Source organism: Lates calcarifer, linkage group LG16_LG22, assembly GCF_001640805.2.
Source record: "Lates calcarifer isolate ASB-BC8 linkage group LG16_LG22, TLL_Latcal_v3, whole genome shotgun sequence".
NCBI lineage: Eukaryota > Metazoa > Chordata > Actinopteri > Centropomidae > Lates > Lates calcarifer.
In genome coordinates, this window is record NC_066848.1 from 9,987,898 (window position 1) to 10,006,240 (window position 18,343).

Genomic DNA, 18,343 nt, shown 5'->3' on the forward strand with positions numbered 1-18,343 from the left:
AGTCATGCATGCTGCACACAGACAAACCATAGAAAATGGCTTACACTGCCCGAAGAAAGGAAATCCTCAGAGAATCTGCTCTGACATATCAAATGCAATTCATCAAGTCACCCCAACAATTACAACACCACCGTGAAGACAGACGGGAAAATAATATGCACGGCAGAGTGATGTTTGGGAAACACACCCAAGTGTATGTTTATGACGTTCTGTAGAGCCCTGGTTATGTGCAGATATAGAATATTAGCTCCATAAGTTATTCTCAATTGCAGTCAGTCTCATTACCCACAGGCATTTTCCCTGTTTCAGCCAATGATGAAGAGCATTTCTGCTTCAAGTAGAATAGTGGGTTGTATACAACATTAACACATGCAGGACTTTCAGGCATCCTTTTTGAAAGGCCACTATGATTTAGGGGAGCTAATTTAGAGCAATAAGCACTGAACACCATGAAAGCATCACTGCGCTACTAGTATACAGTATGACCTTGAATAAGTAGTAAACCAACATAATGGGGTTCTTTATCTGAAGAATACTCTAATCTTTCTTTCACACTGTACCACTGTATCTAATATATGTGTGCTTATATAGTGCCTTAATAAAAGACATAAAAAGGGAGATGTTTACATTATTGTATCTGTTCACTGCTGAACTGCAATTCATAACAGAAAGCCATTCTTAGGTTTTACAATAAAGACCTGTTTTTATCACAATAGAGTTCACGGTTATAAACAAAAGGAATTCATCTTATTAGTCAAGTGATGTTATGAAACAACTTTCGGGTCAGATGTATACAGCGCAATCTGGGCTTGATTTCTTTATCTGTCATTTTCAATCTCTTCACTGTGCAGGCTCTTAATCTAATAAGTTATTCAGGAAATATGATATTCACCAAGCAGCAGTGGTCATTTACACATAGTTAAGTTGTTTCTACCAAGGTAATTGCTGTTGGCAACAACACAGCGTACCGCTCGGGCAGTTTATGATGGCGTCTAAGAGAGATTTTGCAGCGTTATCGTCCAGGCTAGGGGGAGCATTTTGGCCCAAAAAAGAGCAAAGCCCTTAGCGGATTCCAATCAGAGCTTTTCCATAAAGACCTCACTGAGTGAAACAGAGCAAAAACCAGAACAAGACTCGGAAAAATAAATCTCTTTAACTATGGGTCAACCCTCTGCCAAACTGGGTATAGCCAATTTTCTGTGCGTTATTACAATTTCATGAACGGAGATACTTATTTGTGGATTGGAAAAAAAGGGTAGACCTGGCGACAACATGATCGAGGATGTTGTGGTCTTTTCCATCACAAGGCTTTGGTGATGATCCAAAGTGAGACGTGCTGATTGAGAGAGAACAGGAGTATGGGTAGAAGTGAGTCTACCAAATGTTATAACTAATCCTATGATAACTGTAGAGGAAATGGACATTTCGAAGAATGTCTGCACCACTGAAACAGAGGGTTGAACTACATTTGTTATTTGTATCGAAACCTCCCTGCCATGTTTCCTCATCCCCAGCTTGTTGTTTCCTCTAACCTTTGTCCAGCTGTGTAAAACGTCTCTTATTTGTGATGTGGGTTAGCAGTTGGCTCCAACTGAGCAACCAACCGAGTCCCCAGAGCCCATCTAGTGTTTAGTAAATGTGCTGTATTTCAGTCTGCTTCTATGTCAAGTCCATATAATGAACAGATGAAGATCACTGGTAATTATTGCTGGATAATTTGGCAGAGAGAGACATTACGTAAATAAAACTAGTAGTATAGTAAACATAGTGCATGTATGTCCCTTTAAAATACACACACATAGACACTCATACATCCATAAACACTCATAGACAGATCATGTTCATGATCAAAACAAGGGCCACAGTCTGCAGCCATGTTTGTGTGCCAGGAAAAACATTGAAACAAGTCTCTGCCCAATCCACAATTCCAAAAAAATCCAGGTTCACTTGTACTTGACTGCTCATGGAGAGCATGAACCACACACTGCACCCATGATATAGTGCAGATAATATAAGCTGCTGCCTAAATATTACTGTGCCATTACACTGTTATAGATTTCTACCTGTAGTGTGAAACCATCAATGGTCTTCTAATGATATGATGATAGAGCCAGGACATAGTTCCATTAATTCATCATTCTATATTCTCCTCCACAGCTTCCAGAGACCCTGCTAATGCAGACATCATCTCCTGTCCCACGCACATAATAAAGGCCTGTCAGATCCACAGCGTTATTAATTAGCACTTCTCTGAGGTGAAATTCAATCAATTGCAGGCCCTCTGATAGCTTTTTAGCAGGTTATGCAAATCGGATGTGACCAAGTCCTGTCGCTGCCATGGTGGCCGCTGAGGAGAAAACCTTGCTGCACTGCACAGTCACTCCTCAGACTCCTCTCCTTCTCCTCCTCCTCCTCCTCCTCCGCCTCCTCTTACTCCTGTCACGGTACTAACACATTCATTACTTTAACATTTGAGCTCTCCTAGCATCAGGGAGGGTGAGAAAGAGAAAGGGATGGAAGGAGAAAGGGGGGTCTTAATGTTCATTTAATTAGAATTAGACATATGGCATATGGAGCAGAGAGGGTGACAGGCCCTGCAATGACTCACCTGAGGGGAATGGAGAGGCAGCACTCAGACACCATGAGATCATAAGAGTACAGTAATGGATGGACGGAGGTATTTGATCTGAGTGGGTTGACTCCAGCTACATGGTTTGAATTAGTATGGATTTCTGTATAATAACAGGTTTACTGAAGTATATTTTATACTAAAGCACCTACAGGGCCATAATATATTACTGTTCCAGTCTGGCACGCAGGTTGGTTGGTTTCTACAGTTGTATAGCAATAATATCCTTGATTCCTAAGGAGACCTATCCCTACTCTTTAAATTTTAGCTTGACAACATTTTCACTTTAAAATGCTGTGCCAAGACAAAAAGATACAAAAAGAATGTCATGGTTCCGTGATTATAAAGACAGACTTTAGCCCTGGCCTCTGTACAGTCATACATCACCGCAAATGCACACTTACACAAAAAACATGTAAGGATGAGGACAGCTAATGGCTCCAAAAATCTCTCCTAGGAAGCGATGCATTTTTCATGTCGCCGTAAAATGGACTGTCTGTGGCAAAGCTAACTGCGTTGGACGCTAATTGATCTGCGCCTTTAATGCGTGTGAAACAAGGGAGTGTCGAGCAATGCTGCAAAACTGTCATCTCAGCCTTTTTCCTCTAATGCAGCCATAAATCCTGTAGCCGTCGCCCCCTCAGTCAGATGTTTTCATTACTACCATATCAGTTTTATTGAAATTACTGACATCTGCATGTTTCAATAATTGTAGGTCCTGCAAAGCTGTTGTAGCAATTTTAAAGGGGGAGGCCCTGCTCTGCATTCTGGATCAATTTTCTGCTCTCAAGGGACAAGAGAGGGAATGTGGTATTGGAAAAGGCACAGAGGCCCTGATAGATTGTGTGGTTACTCCGTGACGGAGACAAACAGTTTAATCCGGTGTAAATCGGCAGGCGCAGTGTGAGATTGTTTTATACAGAGATGTAAATTGCATTGTCAAAATCAGTCATCTTCCAGGTACGGGGCTTAACAGGAGCCACTTTAGAATGGGAAAGACAAACGCTTATCTCACTCCGCAAACCCTGGGGGGAGGCACAGAGCCACCTGGAGCTAGCTCTCTCTTTGTGAGGACAAAACACCGTCAAATGAGAGGAAGCACAAATACCTGCTGAATAAGGTGTTTGGGATTTATCAAAGCTGAAAACTATGACACAAATTTGTACATGTAGCCGGCTGCACTGTAGGTTCTTATCATTTCACTGTAATGGGATCCCAGTGCAGCGCAAAACAAACAACACCACAGCCTAATATAATAGACAGTATGAGACTGGGAGGTTACAGCGCCGAGGTAATGCATGTGTTCCTCCTGTTTGAATTATCTATGGTCTATCTATGCATAATGCATACCAGGATGGGTCCCATTATTATGGCGTAGCCAGGCAAATGAAATATCCCTGGAGTTTTCTGGGCGACACAGTCCACTAAATCAATGCAGCACTTTGATAAAGCTGTGTGTCTAGATAATAAGTCAGCAATAACTACTTGCAATCATTTCATTAGGTACAGTATGGATGATACAGTTAGGGAAATGAGAAAAAGAGGGTTGAGTCTCTAATGTGGAAAGTGCTGGCTCTGTGCCTGTGTGTGTGTGTGTGTGTGTGTGTATATGTGTGTGAGAGCAAGTGGATATGTGGACTGTGACTGCACCAGGTCTGTAGTGCTTCGCCTGTGAGTTTAGGCCTGTATGCATGTCTGTGTTCCTGTATGACGCACAAGCATGTGTGCGTGGTAAGTGAGTGTGTGTGTGTGTGTGTGTGTGTGTGTGTGTGTGTGTGTGTGTGTGTGTGTGTGTGTGTTTGGTGTGACTGGGACTAGACTGATGAGGCTTTAGTATATCTGTCAGGCACAGTTTGGGGATTGGAGGAGTAGGCGTGCAGGAGCCGGTGGCCATACATCTCTATTACACTAGATGGTCACCACAGTGGCCAGCTGTTTATTCTCATTAGCTCACACGTTGGCCATCCAAACACTCCCCACAGCCTTGCACAAAGCCAAGTCCATTGTGGTCCAGTTTAAACCAGTCCAACACAGATGTAGCCACATTTGAAGAGTGTTGTTTTTTTTTTATTGTTAAGTCAATGCGGATTTTAACTGTCAGTATATTGGGGGGGGGGGGCTGCACTGCAAAGGCAGGCAAAACACCAACAAAGGTACACAGGGCAGAAAAAGAGAAAGTATATCGGCAAAAATCAATACTGGCGATCAATTCTACTTTACAGCCACTCAATAATTCCTCACATATTTCCCTGCCCTGCTTGGTGAAGAATCACAGGTTTGGGATATAAGGTCCGTTTTATACATTACAATAGTTGTCTGCCGTGTGCTGAAAATGCAGCCGTGTGACAGTGAGGCAGAAGTATTAGCAGGCTCTCTTGGTGTGGGATATGAGAGAAAAGGCTGCTTTTTCATAGCAGTGCACAGACAAGGCTGCAGTGAGAAAAGCTAATGGCTATGATTAATGACAAAGGGCCAGAGGAGAGCCGGGACACAGACGCTACATATATCATCCTCTCCCATCAGTCTGTGCACCTCCCAGGACCCTCTCGGCAGAGGGGGGTGGGGAGGGAGGGAGGAGAGGAGGAGAGGGAGGAGGAGGAGGAGGAGGAGGGGAGGTGGAAGTGAGAGTGAGAGAGAGAGAAACGGAGAGAGGGAGGAGAGAGAGTTATCTACTCCTAGTCCTTTACACACAGGAATTGCTTCTCTCTTTCTTCTTGGGGGAAAGTGAAAAAAACAAGTGACAAAGAGGTGATAAGGTGAACAAGAAAATGGCGTGTAAAATAACTGGGAGATATTCTGTGAGAGAGGAGGAGAGAGAGGAGAGAGGGAGAGAGCAGTCTGTGATCGTTCCTGATTTCAAGCAACTTGACTCTTCGCATGCCGAAGCCACATTTCCAAGGTCTTATCTGCCATATGGTCTGCCCTGTTTAGATGATTTATTAGGTGAGGAAAAGAGCACTGATAAATTTTACTGTTTCCCTGCATAGGCAACCCGTGGTGTCAATAACAAATCTCAGGCGTCTTTAATGAAAACTTTTAGCACCGAAAGGGTAACCATCTATTTATGAGTCACTATAATATTACACCGGCAAAAAGAAATTATCTGTGCTTCTCACGCACTCTACAAAATAAGGCCTGAATTTGGAGCAGGGGGGCGGGGGGGGCACAGATCATATCCATATGTCAGCAGCTCCCAAGCACCCTGCATTTAACATGGCGTGGGTATATTTCTGCTTAATTGAAGCATTCAGCTGTTTACAGCTCACACAAAAACAGCAAGGGTTTATTTATGGCCAATTATAGAGTAGTGTTTTGAGTGAAGGAGACCCATTATGGATTCCAGCCCTTTTGATTCTAATTAGTCACTGTGTTCAGGTTTTTGGTTTACATGCCTGATTTACTGGGGGGTAGGCGGTGGGGGTGAGAATTAATTTCCTATTAAATAACATATGCCTGTTACTAAATCAGACAAAAGCTCGCTGAGAAACAAGACATGAAAACAATAACTGCAGAACAAACTGCTCGGCTGCAGTGTTTATCTCTCAACTCGCTTTTTTTATGTGCAGGAATTAAGAAATAAAAAGACAGGGCTGTGTGAACAACAAAAATCTGGCTCTTCTGCTCTGATTTAACTTTAGTATATAAATTATATCATATCTGAAAGTCATGGGAATGTTTTGGTTGCACTGCTCCTAAAATATAATATAATGACACTGTAACAGATATAGTAGACTAACATAATAAAACTTGCTATTTCACAACTTGTTAGGAACATACTACAAATACAGAAGTACTGGCACGCACTACATTAGCAACTACACCAGAGTTACCAAATAAATATGTTGCAGCTTATAAAATTTTTATTATTTTATTATTTATTGTAAATGAAAAGATGTTTTTCTTTTCACTACCCTTGCCTTATAAATGAATGACATGCATAAGCTATTCATTACATGAAAACCGTTTGCCAAACATGCGCCAACAGCTTCCTAACAATGAACTGTTAATTTGCAACTAAATGGGTGAGGCCAGGGCACATTTAAGATTTCATTTGCAAACCAAAGCTGGCCGTTTGAAGTACAAATACCCCACATTTTACAAGCTGGAGTCACAAAGGTCACAGAGGACAGAAGGACTGACTCACAGAACCAATGTCAATATGTTACTACAGTTCTTAGAGAGCCACTAGTTTCCATAGTAAAACAATAACCCACAGTGAGGCAAGTGAAATATAATGGCACAGCACAAACATGAAATTGTATCTAAAATCTAATTACTGAGAAAAGAAAATAATAAAAATTATTGATGCATAAGATTTTATGTTGTTCTCTTGTTTTATGATCAATGGATAACCAGCGCTGCTCTACTTTGTTCCTCTCTTAAAGCTTTTTGACTTATTTATGGGGACTGTGTAGCAATTAATTTTGCACAGGCTGCATTGTCATTTTTCAAGCCATTTCCCAGGAAATGTTCTACACCCCGTAATGGCCCCTCGAACGCTGTAGCTGTCATGTCCTGGACAGCTGCATTTTTACAAGACAAACTCAGACACGTCACACTCATCTCTCTGTGGACTAACTTGCTGCTCGTTGCCACACAATAAACACACACACATGCCAGGACCCACGCAGAGGCCAAGGCCAGCAGCTGTTAATAACTGCATGGAAAACTTTGATTAATATTTCGCCCCTTGTTGCAGGGCTGTTGAGCTAGTGTCACCTTCCAAACAGTGTCCCGTGAAACCTTTTCTTTCAGGGACTCAGCTTTGCCAGGTGGAGATGATAAATCTGCTAGGACAATCCCCCGAAACCTCATCAGGCTAATTACGGTGTAGCCATGCAGCTCTGATGCGTGTCTACGTCTGTGCCTGTGTGCACACATGTTTAGATGAGTGTCTGGACTGAAGCCAGGTCAGCAGTGCTGGATGCTATGTAAAGAAATTGAGTCCTCAGCTTTCAAATTAACCACCTCTCAAGCAGAATTCAAATCCCTCCCCTCATGTTCATTTTCAGGCTCCATGTGCTTTGACACCTCAAGCTCTGGTCAAAGCTTTGAATCAGATTCAGCGGGCCGTACTTGGTCCATCTCAGGGGAGGGTGTTTGGCTGTGATACATAACAAACATAGGCACGAGGGGTGTGAAAACAAACTTGGCTAACACACCTGGATGTAAACAGTGCTGTTCCGCTGAGAGGTTGTTTTTTTTTTTTTTTTAAATGTTGTTGTCATTAAATTGGAGGGGCAGGGTGACAAAAACCTTGAATATCAACAACATGTACTGTTTCACAACTGCAAAATGCTGACAACAAATGTGACAACATCATTAAGTCGAAACACAGACTCTGCAGACAATGGTTTCAGTGTTTAGTGAGAAAGAAAAGAAAGGAGATGTATGACACATCTTGAATGTGTTTCACAAGTCAACTGAATAAAAATAAGAAGAAAGAAAGCCTTACATTAAGACACACACAAAAACAACAATTTAGCCTATATGAGACTATGGGTGAAAATGAAGACAGGAATATTAGAAAACAGTTAAACCTCTACTACTATTATGATTAGTTATATTTTTACACATCTACTTAAAATCTAAGACAAAGATTATGGACTTGAAATCACAGACTTGACAGTGTGCTAATAATGTGTTATCAATAATAACCAGTTCGTCTCCATCTGCTCCTTCAGACTGAATGTGACAACAGCACCAATAATAACACAAAGATGTGTACAAGAGAAATATGAGCATATCTGTGTCATCCCACACCTCGGCATGTATACTGCCGCACGGCACAGCTTCTCTGTCAGCTGTTGTCTTTTGTTTCCACACACCTCACACTGGTTTCAGCACCTGTCTCTCCCATTCCTCTGTGAAGACTGTGCAGAAGGATAGAGGATGGAGAAGGTGTGTGTCACCTGGGGTCCTCTGACTGAGAGAGGCTGTCATGCCCATCACTGCCCCAGCAGGCCCGCCAATCACACGCAGGCAGGCCCACGCAGAGACAAGGCCAGAGAAAACAAGCAAACAAGACAACAACCGACAACAATCTTTAAACACGCTTGTCATTCTCCTCTGAGAGATTTCCATTTCAGCTACTTAAGCAGCACATAAAAAAACAAGACAGCCATTGCAAACAATCTCTAAACACAACTCTGGTGTTCTCCCTCCTCAGAGAGATTACAGATTTCCAGCCATTTAGTAGAGAATGAGAGGCGTCTGCAGATTGAGGGGATCGGCGCAGCACGCGTTGGCATGTCGCAGCCTGACTGGGTTGAGCGCGGTGTGGCGTGTCATTTTTGGGCGCGCTGTTGCTCAACATCAAGAGAAATCGATGGCGTCTCCACAGGGGCAGGGAGGCCTGTGGAATAGAGGAGCTTCTCAGGTCTGTTTGAACTCATTTTCTTTTCTGGGCGGTTGCCCCCTCGCTCAGCCCCCTAAGGCATCTCCCTCACAGCAGGCCCTGACAGCTTGACACATTGACAGCTGCCGCTGAATGACAACTGATTTGTACAAATTTCAAGCCTTATAAATCTACCTGTCACAACAAGAGCATAAAAGAGCTCGGACCCAGCAGGTAATTCGGAAGTGGTGGGGGAAGAAGAAAAAAGGCCTGCTTCCTCCTCCTCCTCTTCCTCACTCCTGACAGCCCAGTCTGAAAGGGGAAGAGAAAAAGATAGAGGATAGAGAGTAGAAAAAGACAATATGGCTTTTTTTTCCCCTTTCCTGCCGATATACCATCATCCTCTCCTCAGGTCCTCTTTGAATAAGAACTGGTGATACCATTTTCTTGCCAACAGGCGATCAATCGTCTCATTTAGAGATTATAAAGACTGGACCAAAAATGGAAAAGTGCAATTTTGTTTTACACCAACATTAAAGCAGCACCACCTGCTACTCACAGGATTATCACATCAGTCTGCTTCTCAAGGCTCTCACTGGGTAAATGAGCAGGCTCTTTTTACGGTATTTAAACAATATCCAATACCGCACTGTTGTAGTGGCCCTACCTCCACTCCCACCCCCCCACTCCCCACTCCCCTTTGCCTTTCATCTGTTGATAATGGCAGACCTGGCGGGCAAGGCCTATAGCTTCAATAAATCCTCTTCAAGAGTATATCTTATAGCTAGATATAAACTATGAGAGACGGGGGCAGAAGAAAATCAATAGAAGTGACAAACAGAGAAAGGGGTTTATAACTCTAAATGAGTTGTCTTTCTCATTTGTACAGGGATGATGGCTTCTCTGTCATGACTGGTAAAAGCAGAACCACTTCTTCACAGATGTAAACATAAATGAGACGATTAGTTTACTATAAATTTACCTGTTTCTTTAAATTCAAAAACGTGGCTTGACATGCTGCTGACATATGGCTATTATAGCTGCTGAAGCCCCAGTCTGCTCCCACGCTTTCTGTAAACAATTCATTAAGATAAAACACGGTGAAGTAACACTAGAGACAAACACTCCTCTCATTGTTACTGTGTTTGGCTTCACTTTAAGGGACAATGAGAAGCAGATCAGGTGATAACAGCAAAAGGGGTCATCCAGTCTCTCCATTACAACTCATCCATGCTGGGCTCGGCATGCTCCCACTGTTAAACAGGAATCACATAACTGACCGATGACACTCCTTGTGCTTGTTTAGCGCCGGGTTGTGATCGGTGTCGGATTGCTATAGGCAACGACTGGGAGCAGGCGAATCTGCAGAGCAGGCTGTTTTATGTGAAACTGCACTGTTTGCATGTGATCTGACAGTTGGTATTATGTGTTTTTTTGCAGACGGGCATGGGTCATTAAACTAAGATTGACTGCCACAATTATCAGAAAGTCAGTGTGCAACACCACTGAGTGGATACACATTTTCGTTGGCAGCGTGGATCACGGCTGGCTCGCGAACTGGCTTTATGAACTCAGGTCTGTGGGGAAGAGAACAACTCCCCGCTTTCCTAAACTCACTGACTTACTCTTTCAATATTGGAGAACTGCCTGCTAAACCTCTTCTATTTGCAAGTAGGCAAAACACTCTAATCCTCCATTTGTGTGTATTCATCCCTGTCCTAAATGTGCCCTTCCGCACTCTAACCCTCAAAGACCCTTCCCTTCATGCAGCCACCGACCCTGCTGTTTGATTAAGACTTAGCCCACTGCTTTATCCCTGGACAGGACCCCGGCTGGGCCAAAAAGCACGAGTTAAGCAAAGGGATTATCAGTGCCACTCCCATCGAGGCAGTCAAACTGTCACACAGATCAAAGTGGTTCCCAGCTGACCCTCAGTCATTTAAGGCAGGTGTCCTCTCGTATTCTAATGCCGGGACAAGTGCACGAACTCAGCTATTGAAAAAGGTACCGCTGGATTGTTTGCCTGCCATAATTGGAGCCGCAGCCGCACATCAGCTGAGGATTTGTTTCTAGTAAGTCGTGTTGAATGAAGTGCAATGTGTGAAGCTGAATAGGATTTTTATTTATCCCCCATTAAACTTTTGTACATTTATCAGCAGGCCACATAATCTATGTGTGTCTTCATTAAATAATTACACTATAATATCAAGTATATTGTACATTATACACACTAAAATATTCTCTAAATACTGAAATTTTAATTATCTGCATTGTAAAACAAGAATCTTGATGCTTACACAAAATGTTGACAACTTGATGATGCTTAATATGCAACAGTGCTAAAGGATAATCCTAGTAAATAACTGACTTAATTACATGCTTTATTTTACTCATATGCAGAATTTTAATTTACTGTGGATTAAATGTTGATTACATTATCGCCTTTAAATGGACAGCAAATGTGTATAATTCACTTCAGTGCATGATGAAAAAAAAATGTTAAAATGAATGCTGTAATATGTTTCTGACAGCTGTTTACTGTCTATTTACCCAAAACAAAACAGCAATAGAGCAATAGTCAGATGTTTTTACTGTGAGATCACAGTTGATGACAGGCGTCCTGTTATGTCTTGATAATTTGGGAACATTGGCATGACAAGCATTGGTGTGGTAAATAAGTGAACACAGACTCTGGTGTGACGCCGCTCCAGTCGGGAAGACAGCCTAAACTCGACATGTCCCTCAAGACCTCCCAAGTGACGCTGGCGCACAAGTCACTTCCCTCAGCAGCCTGAAACATCAGAGAAATGAGAGGTATGGGGAAGGACTGAGAGAGCAACAAAGAAATTAAGAGCAAATGAGATAAAGAAAATCTGATTTTAAAAAAAGATAACCAGAGAGACAGAAAGAAAGGGTGATACAAAGGCCTGCCCAATAGTCACACAATCATTAAAGGCAGTGAATGGTTCTTATTATGGCATCTGAATCCCAGCTGGCCTTGGATCCAGCAGGTCGGCTGTAGTTCAGCTGAGGGTCTTGTGATCCAGGGTGCGGGGTGGGGAGGACGGGGGTGGTGATTGGGGAGGGACTTGGCTCAAGGAGCAGGAGCTGGGACCGAGGGGCTTGGTAGGGCAAAGGGATGACGGATGGGCCTAGGGGTGAATGCCAAAACCATAAATCCAACCTCCTCCTGACCCCGAGTTCCGATAAAGTTTATTTACATTTTCACATTGCATCCACCTCTAAAACGTCTATGTTTAGACATTTCAAAGCGGCGTGACGCACCCATCCATCTTGCCACCGAGCTCTTGCAGAAGACAGGGAGCTGAGACCAGTTTATCCTGCCCTGACCTGACTGTCTGCTCGATCATATCCTCCCCTGTTTCAAGGATCACTCAAAGGATCTTTTATTAATTGCGGGTTTGTGAAGGGAGTTTCTATTTATATAATCCAGCAGCTGCCTTTGCAGCTCGCCTGCTGAGCTGTGAGTGTGCTTTGAGGCATTTAGGGACTTTTAACTTTCCTCACATTGTGTTTGATATCTTTCCCACATGTTATTCCCAGATTCATTTACTAATGTTTATTTGCATTGATTTAAGCCTTTATTTAAAGATTAAATTAGATTAAGTGGCAGACATTGGCAGTAGAGTACTAACCACAGTATCACATTTCCTACGGGAGGGTGTCATGGGGATCGTGTCTATTTACACTTCAATTCCTTTAATGATTTTCATTCAGAAATCAGTTTAGTGTTTACACTCACTACACTCTGCCTGGAATGATTTCTGGCAACTCCGAACACAAAACTACTCAACTGTAATTAGCAGTAGCAAGAATTCACTGTTTTACTGCCAAAACATTAAACAAAAACAAAACAAAAAAAACCTTACCACGCCAAAAGGGCTCACATGCTTTTAACTCTTTTCTTCTGTTTGTGAAAAGCCGGATAAATAAATAACTAGAGGCAACATCCTGCCGTTTCACTTTCCTGCAGCCCCCATACACTGCTCTTTTTGATGTGGGCGCCTGTTGAGAAACCTTGTTTGGACAGCCATGGGGTGGAGCTGCCAGGCTTATAAGTCTGCCACAGAACACAGGCGCACACAGGGCAGCCCGCGGGGGTCCTCTCATCGGCAGAGGGAGGGGATTCTACCACCTTAGCGGGTGAGAAAGGCACAGTATTATTACACCCCATCAAGGAAACTCCAGCTGACAATAAATCCCTGAGTGCTTTACAGTGCAGACAGTGAGCATGGAAGAGCGCCACTGAGTGCGAGAGGGGAGGAGGGAGAGGAGACAAGGAGATGAGGGAAGGGAAGGGGGGAAGAGGACTATCCCTCAAAAGGCCATAAAGCCTTCAGGCTGTCATTCAGGGCAAGAACCATGGCAACGGAAACTGTTTGGAAATTCCTTTTTTTTTCCCTTCACCTAAAAGATTTTTGGAGCACAGTTGATCGGTCACAGTTATTACATTCCTTTTAAGGCTAATAAATGTCTGATTTCATGAGGCAATTACAAATAAAAGAACTCTGTCACATCTCTGTGTTTTTCACAAAGTCCACTGAATGCTTTCTGTCTTGCAAATGTATGTTAACATGTGCACAGTACTAAATTTATTTCCAATAATTTCAGAAAGAGGTAAAAAAAAAAAAAAGAAAGAAAAGGAAAAAAAAAAAGAAAAATCACAGTGGAAAACAATGTACAGGGCAGTTGGCTGCAGGCAAAACCATTACTCGAAGAGCATCCTGTCATAAAAATCTGCCAAGAGCTAAGAGAAAAATACACATCTAAAATAATCACTGATGATTCTGGGCTAGTTCTGTGGTAGAGACAGCGCTGTATGGCCTTGTGTGAGAAAACAGGGAACATGCCTAAGTTATTACTGCAGGAAGGCAATCTGTCAAAGCCAGGCTGTTCTGGCATAGCCAATACCACTGGTGAGATCAGAGAGTCAGATTCTGCTTGCAATTACTGCTAAAGGACCTTGGATGCAGGCAGCCTGCTATCAATTATTTCCCTGGCCCTAGACACTTGGAGCTGTCAAAGCCCTACTGTCTTCTGTTTTGTAACAGAGGGCCGTCTGAGGCTCGGAGGAAGCCTAGCCTCTCTCCGACAGCAAGGGAAGATAGTTTGTGTCATTAAGTGGCGCTATTATGGATTCACACACACTTCAGAGTATGTTTTTCTCCTACTTTTCTTGCTCTCTCCAATCTGTTCCTGTACTATACCACACCGCCTCAGCCTGTATCCGTTTCTCTCTCTCACTCACCCCATGATGAGTGGATTAAAACTAAAAAGACAGGCTACGAGGAGAAGTGTTCTGGCTGACAGCTCTGACCTGGGTATTTATGGTGAGGCTCTCAGCTCTGATATTCACCCTGGGTACTTTATGTGCACTGTACATGGCCCCTCAAAGGGTACAGAGATCCCCTGCGACTCAGCTGAACACTTCCAACTGGTGCTCTGACCAAACTGTGTCCAGAAAACTCCTGCACAAAAACGTGTTTATTTCACATTATTTTGCTAAATTAAATAAATATGTTTATTTCCCTTGTCTCAATTCTAAATTACCCCTAAATTATAATGATGAGGCAATTTAGCAATAGCCTAATGTGATATAAATGAAATTTACATATGCGCCACTGAGGCACTTATTTGACTGCATTTTGCTGTGCATCCTTCCTTGCTAGCGAAATAAAGGACAGACAGGGATAGATTAATCATTTTTCCGCAGGATGACATTACTTTGGCCCACTCAGCCCTGAGTTGTCCCTCAGGGCAAGCCCCTGGATCATCCAGGACCGGAGCTTTGGCACACAACGACGGACACCCCCCCCCCCCCCACACACACACACAGCCCCTGCCAAGTTCCAGGACCTTATCACTGAAAATTACATTCTTATGGTAAGCAAATGTGCTCTAAAGCAATACTGCAGTTGCCAGTCGCATGAAACTGTCTGGGAAAGGAGGAGAGGTCATTTGCTGTGTGGGTTTCAGCAAGTCAAAAATATGGCACGTACGCTGTGTGTTTATGCATCTGAGTGTGTATGCGTGCGCGGGTGTGTAAGTGTACACACGCACACCCCAGCTGGGAGAACTGGGGTTCAAGGGATGATGGCAAGGTTATTGTCATCTAAGCTCCTCAAGGTCAGCTGCCATCATCAGCACAGGTATTATCTCTTCACACAGACAGCTAATGTACTGCAGCTTTGTCCTTGAAATGAAAGGCAGTCAAGAGATGGTCGAGCCATTTTTTATGTGCGTAGCTTAGATGAAATTGGACTGATGACTTTTACATCTGTACATCACATAGTTTGGAATGAAAAGACTTGGTCATATGAATAACATGCAAGTTAACCTAGAGAGAACTTGATAGCACAAGACAATAATTCTTATTGTGTTCTCTTCTAATTCTTAGTGTTAATATGTTACCAACCTTTGAGGAAGAGACAATACAAATGGAAAACTGTGACCCTGCAAGATGCTTAGCAGGTAAAGTGGTTGATCAGCTCCATTGTCTCCTTCATCTTTCTCAATGGGAGACAATGAAAATGTACAGCACAGCAAAGTGATATGCCCCACTTCACTTACTAAAGTCTCAAGAACATCTCTGCATATTAACTCAGTGAGAAAAAATGAGCTGAATCAAGTCTTTCTGGGGTATATCCAGACAAATCTTGAGTTAATTTCATTATCCTCTTGGTATAAGATGCCAAAAATCCCAACAATACCAGCAACTGAAGTTGACAAAACTATGAAAAAGGAGTGTCAGTCAAATTCAGGTAGCTATTTACATCATCCTGGGGAATTTTGACAAACATGGAACACGTGAGAGGATTCAATTCCGCCTCGTTGATTGATACCAGATATTTGTTTTCGTAGGGAAATTAAACTTTTGCTTTCAAGCTGGGCGAGTTCCCTTATCTGCCTATTCTTCAGTAGGTTTAGTCATGCACGGAGAAGGTGCTCAGAAGTTTCCAAATACACTCAGAGAGATTGGGAGGAACTCGCTCTGTCAGAACCTTTTGTGAAGGGTTTACAGCTTAAACCCGTTGCCCTATACACCAGTGACCCCTTTTCCCCTCCGACTCAAAGTTTCTCCTAACATCAAACTTGGGATTATCTTCTGATTTCCTTTTAGGTGAAAAGAGTTCTTAAGTCCACAGCTGTGGGGTCTGAGAGACAAAGGGGGAGGAGGAGAGACTGTTAAGTCACCATATTTATCATGACTGGGTTACCACTCCTGTCAGAGCCTTTTTTCTTCCACATGCTAATTGGCAATATCTTCCACACTCCCCAGAACCCCCCACCCCCCTTTTCTCCCCCATCCACCCACAAATACGGCCCTCGTTTTTTTTTTTTTTTTTACCCACTTTCCCTTTTCTCTTCCCTCTCCCCCTCCTTTTCCCCTGCTCACCCCCATACAGATCCCCTCTTGCTGGCTCGAGGCTGTCCCTCTCCGGGGGGAAGCGAGCTCTGTCAAATCAAGTCGAAACCCCATTAGCATGCTAATCCACAATAAAAGCTCAAGATCTCCAGGGCTATATTTGTCACTTCCCCTAGGTCCAATCAGACATATAAGGAGGTGTTGATAACTTATAACCAAATTTAACTGATTTGCTTTAACGCCAGACTCTATGTATAAACTTGCAAACACACAACAAATCCAATCAGGATGTGGACTATTTAAGCGAAGTCTCCTAAAATGCCCAGAGAGAACAATTTAGCAACATACTGTGTGTGTAAGTAGAAAGAATGGTTGCTGCAAATATAATGACAACCCTACGGAAAGAGAGAAGGGTCAAATCAAGCCAAGAGACATCATAATTCATATGGCTCTTTATTGACAGCACCAGTCTTGTATCTACACTGAAGGCCATAACTACATCCACATCTGTAGCTCTATAAATCCTGAAAAAGTCCAGCTTCATTGGCATCAAGATCTGTGGAAAAAAAGAGTGGTTGGACACAAAACTTTAAAAACAGTCAGCTGCTATTCCTTAGAACTGCTTGAAGTGAGAAACGTACAATTATGTGATTTGGGCTATATCCTGTAAATCATTCAGGTTACATCTACAGTTCTTGACATGAAAATAAAACCCAATACTTTATTAATCCATGTATGCCAACTGAATTATGATGACAATTATTAATTCAAGTCAAAAATAAATACTAGCTTTACAGTACATTATCCAGGCCACTGTAACCACGATTCTGATGATCGCATCAATATATTTTTTTTTCCCATTTTTCTTCCAAAACCAGCTCATCTTCTTCTCAGATTATAAACATCTCATGCATCCCAATTCATCATCTATTTTCTGAAACACTGACACAGATATGATGAGAAATTTAATGCAATATGTCTGGCAGCAGCATTAACTTTAAAAAAAACTTCTCCTGTTTCTCAGGGAGCGCCAGGCACGGCTCGCACACAAGGAGATCAGAGAACATGGCCGCTGTGGTTCGCCTGCTACCATCAATCAGACCCCAAATGGCTTCCCTGACACCACCACTACTCATTTTCCAGCGTGCCTTATGTGGCCACCATCTTGAAAAGAGCAGTAGAGAAACAATTGGTGAGGAAGAACGGTGCTTTTAGAGGGAGAGGGGGGCAGCGAAGGTTGGCTGAAATCCCTGCCAAACATTCTCCTAACAATAGGTTTCCAAACACATTATCTGGAGAGGTGGGCTGTAGATGTAATCCAGATGCACACCAGCAGAGACAGAGTGAGTGAGCTTTCTTGTCAATACTCTGCGTAGAAATTTTTGACACACGCTCAACCCCTACCTTACCCCTCCCTCGTTAATGCCATCCTCCCTCTTCACACTGCTCTCCATATCTTTACTCGTCTCTCCTTTCGCCCCCCCCTCTCTCTCAGCCCCTCCCCCTCCCTTCTGTGTGCAGAGGCCAGAGTCAAATTTACAACAACTGTCAAAGTCAGGGATGACAGATAAATTAATCTTCTCTTCATGAGTTTACATCCCAGGCATCTGGGCTGCTGATCTGGCCCCTAACAAGCGCAGGGTCTCAGCGAGCTGTCTTTTAAAGCTGATGTTTTCATGGCCAGAGATGAATTACCCTGTCACGAGAATCTATTTATACAGCAGTTAGAGGGTGGGGCTCTGGATGCAGGACAGCGTGATTTCATGGGTTAAGGTCCCCTTGAAGCATCTGTTAAATCTGGTTCTGTCAGACACACGTCAGCACCAGGTCCATTTTGGAGTAGTTTTTGTTATAGATTTTCTTCACATATGCAGACTTGTTTTTTGCAGACTTGTCTGTTATCCACCAGTTTCTGGCTGGCTCATCCTCTGAACATTCCTCACTACATAGATCCAAAAGTAAACTTCTCTTTGATAGTGGCTCCATTAGT

The 18,343-nt window shown here is 43.0% G+C and overlaps 1 protein-coding gene and 1 long non-coding RNA gene across 2 annotated transcripts in view; both read right to left on the bottom strand.

The window, feature by feature from the left end:
* Positions 1–18,343, bottom strand: part of lrmda (leucine rich melanocyte differentiation associated) — a 198,123-nt gene that overhangs the window by 156,878 nt on the left and 22,902 nt on the right.
* On the bottom strand, positions 11,068–13,571 carry LOC108897256 (uncharacterized). Its single transcript, XR_001963256.2, has 2 exons — positions 12,857–13,571; positions 11,068–11,757 (listed from the first exon to the last, which is right to left on the bottom strand). It is a non-coding gene; the product is annotated as an uncharacterized LOC108897256 (long non-coding RNA).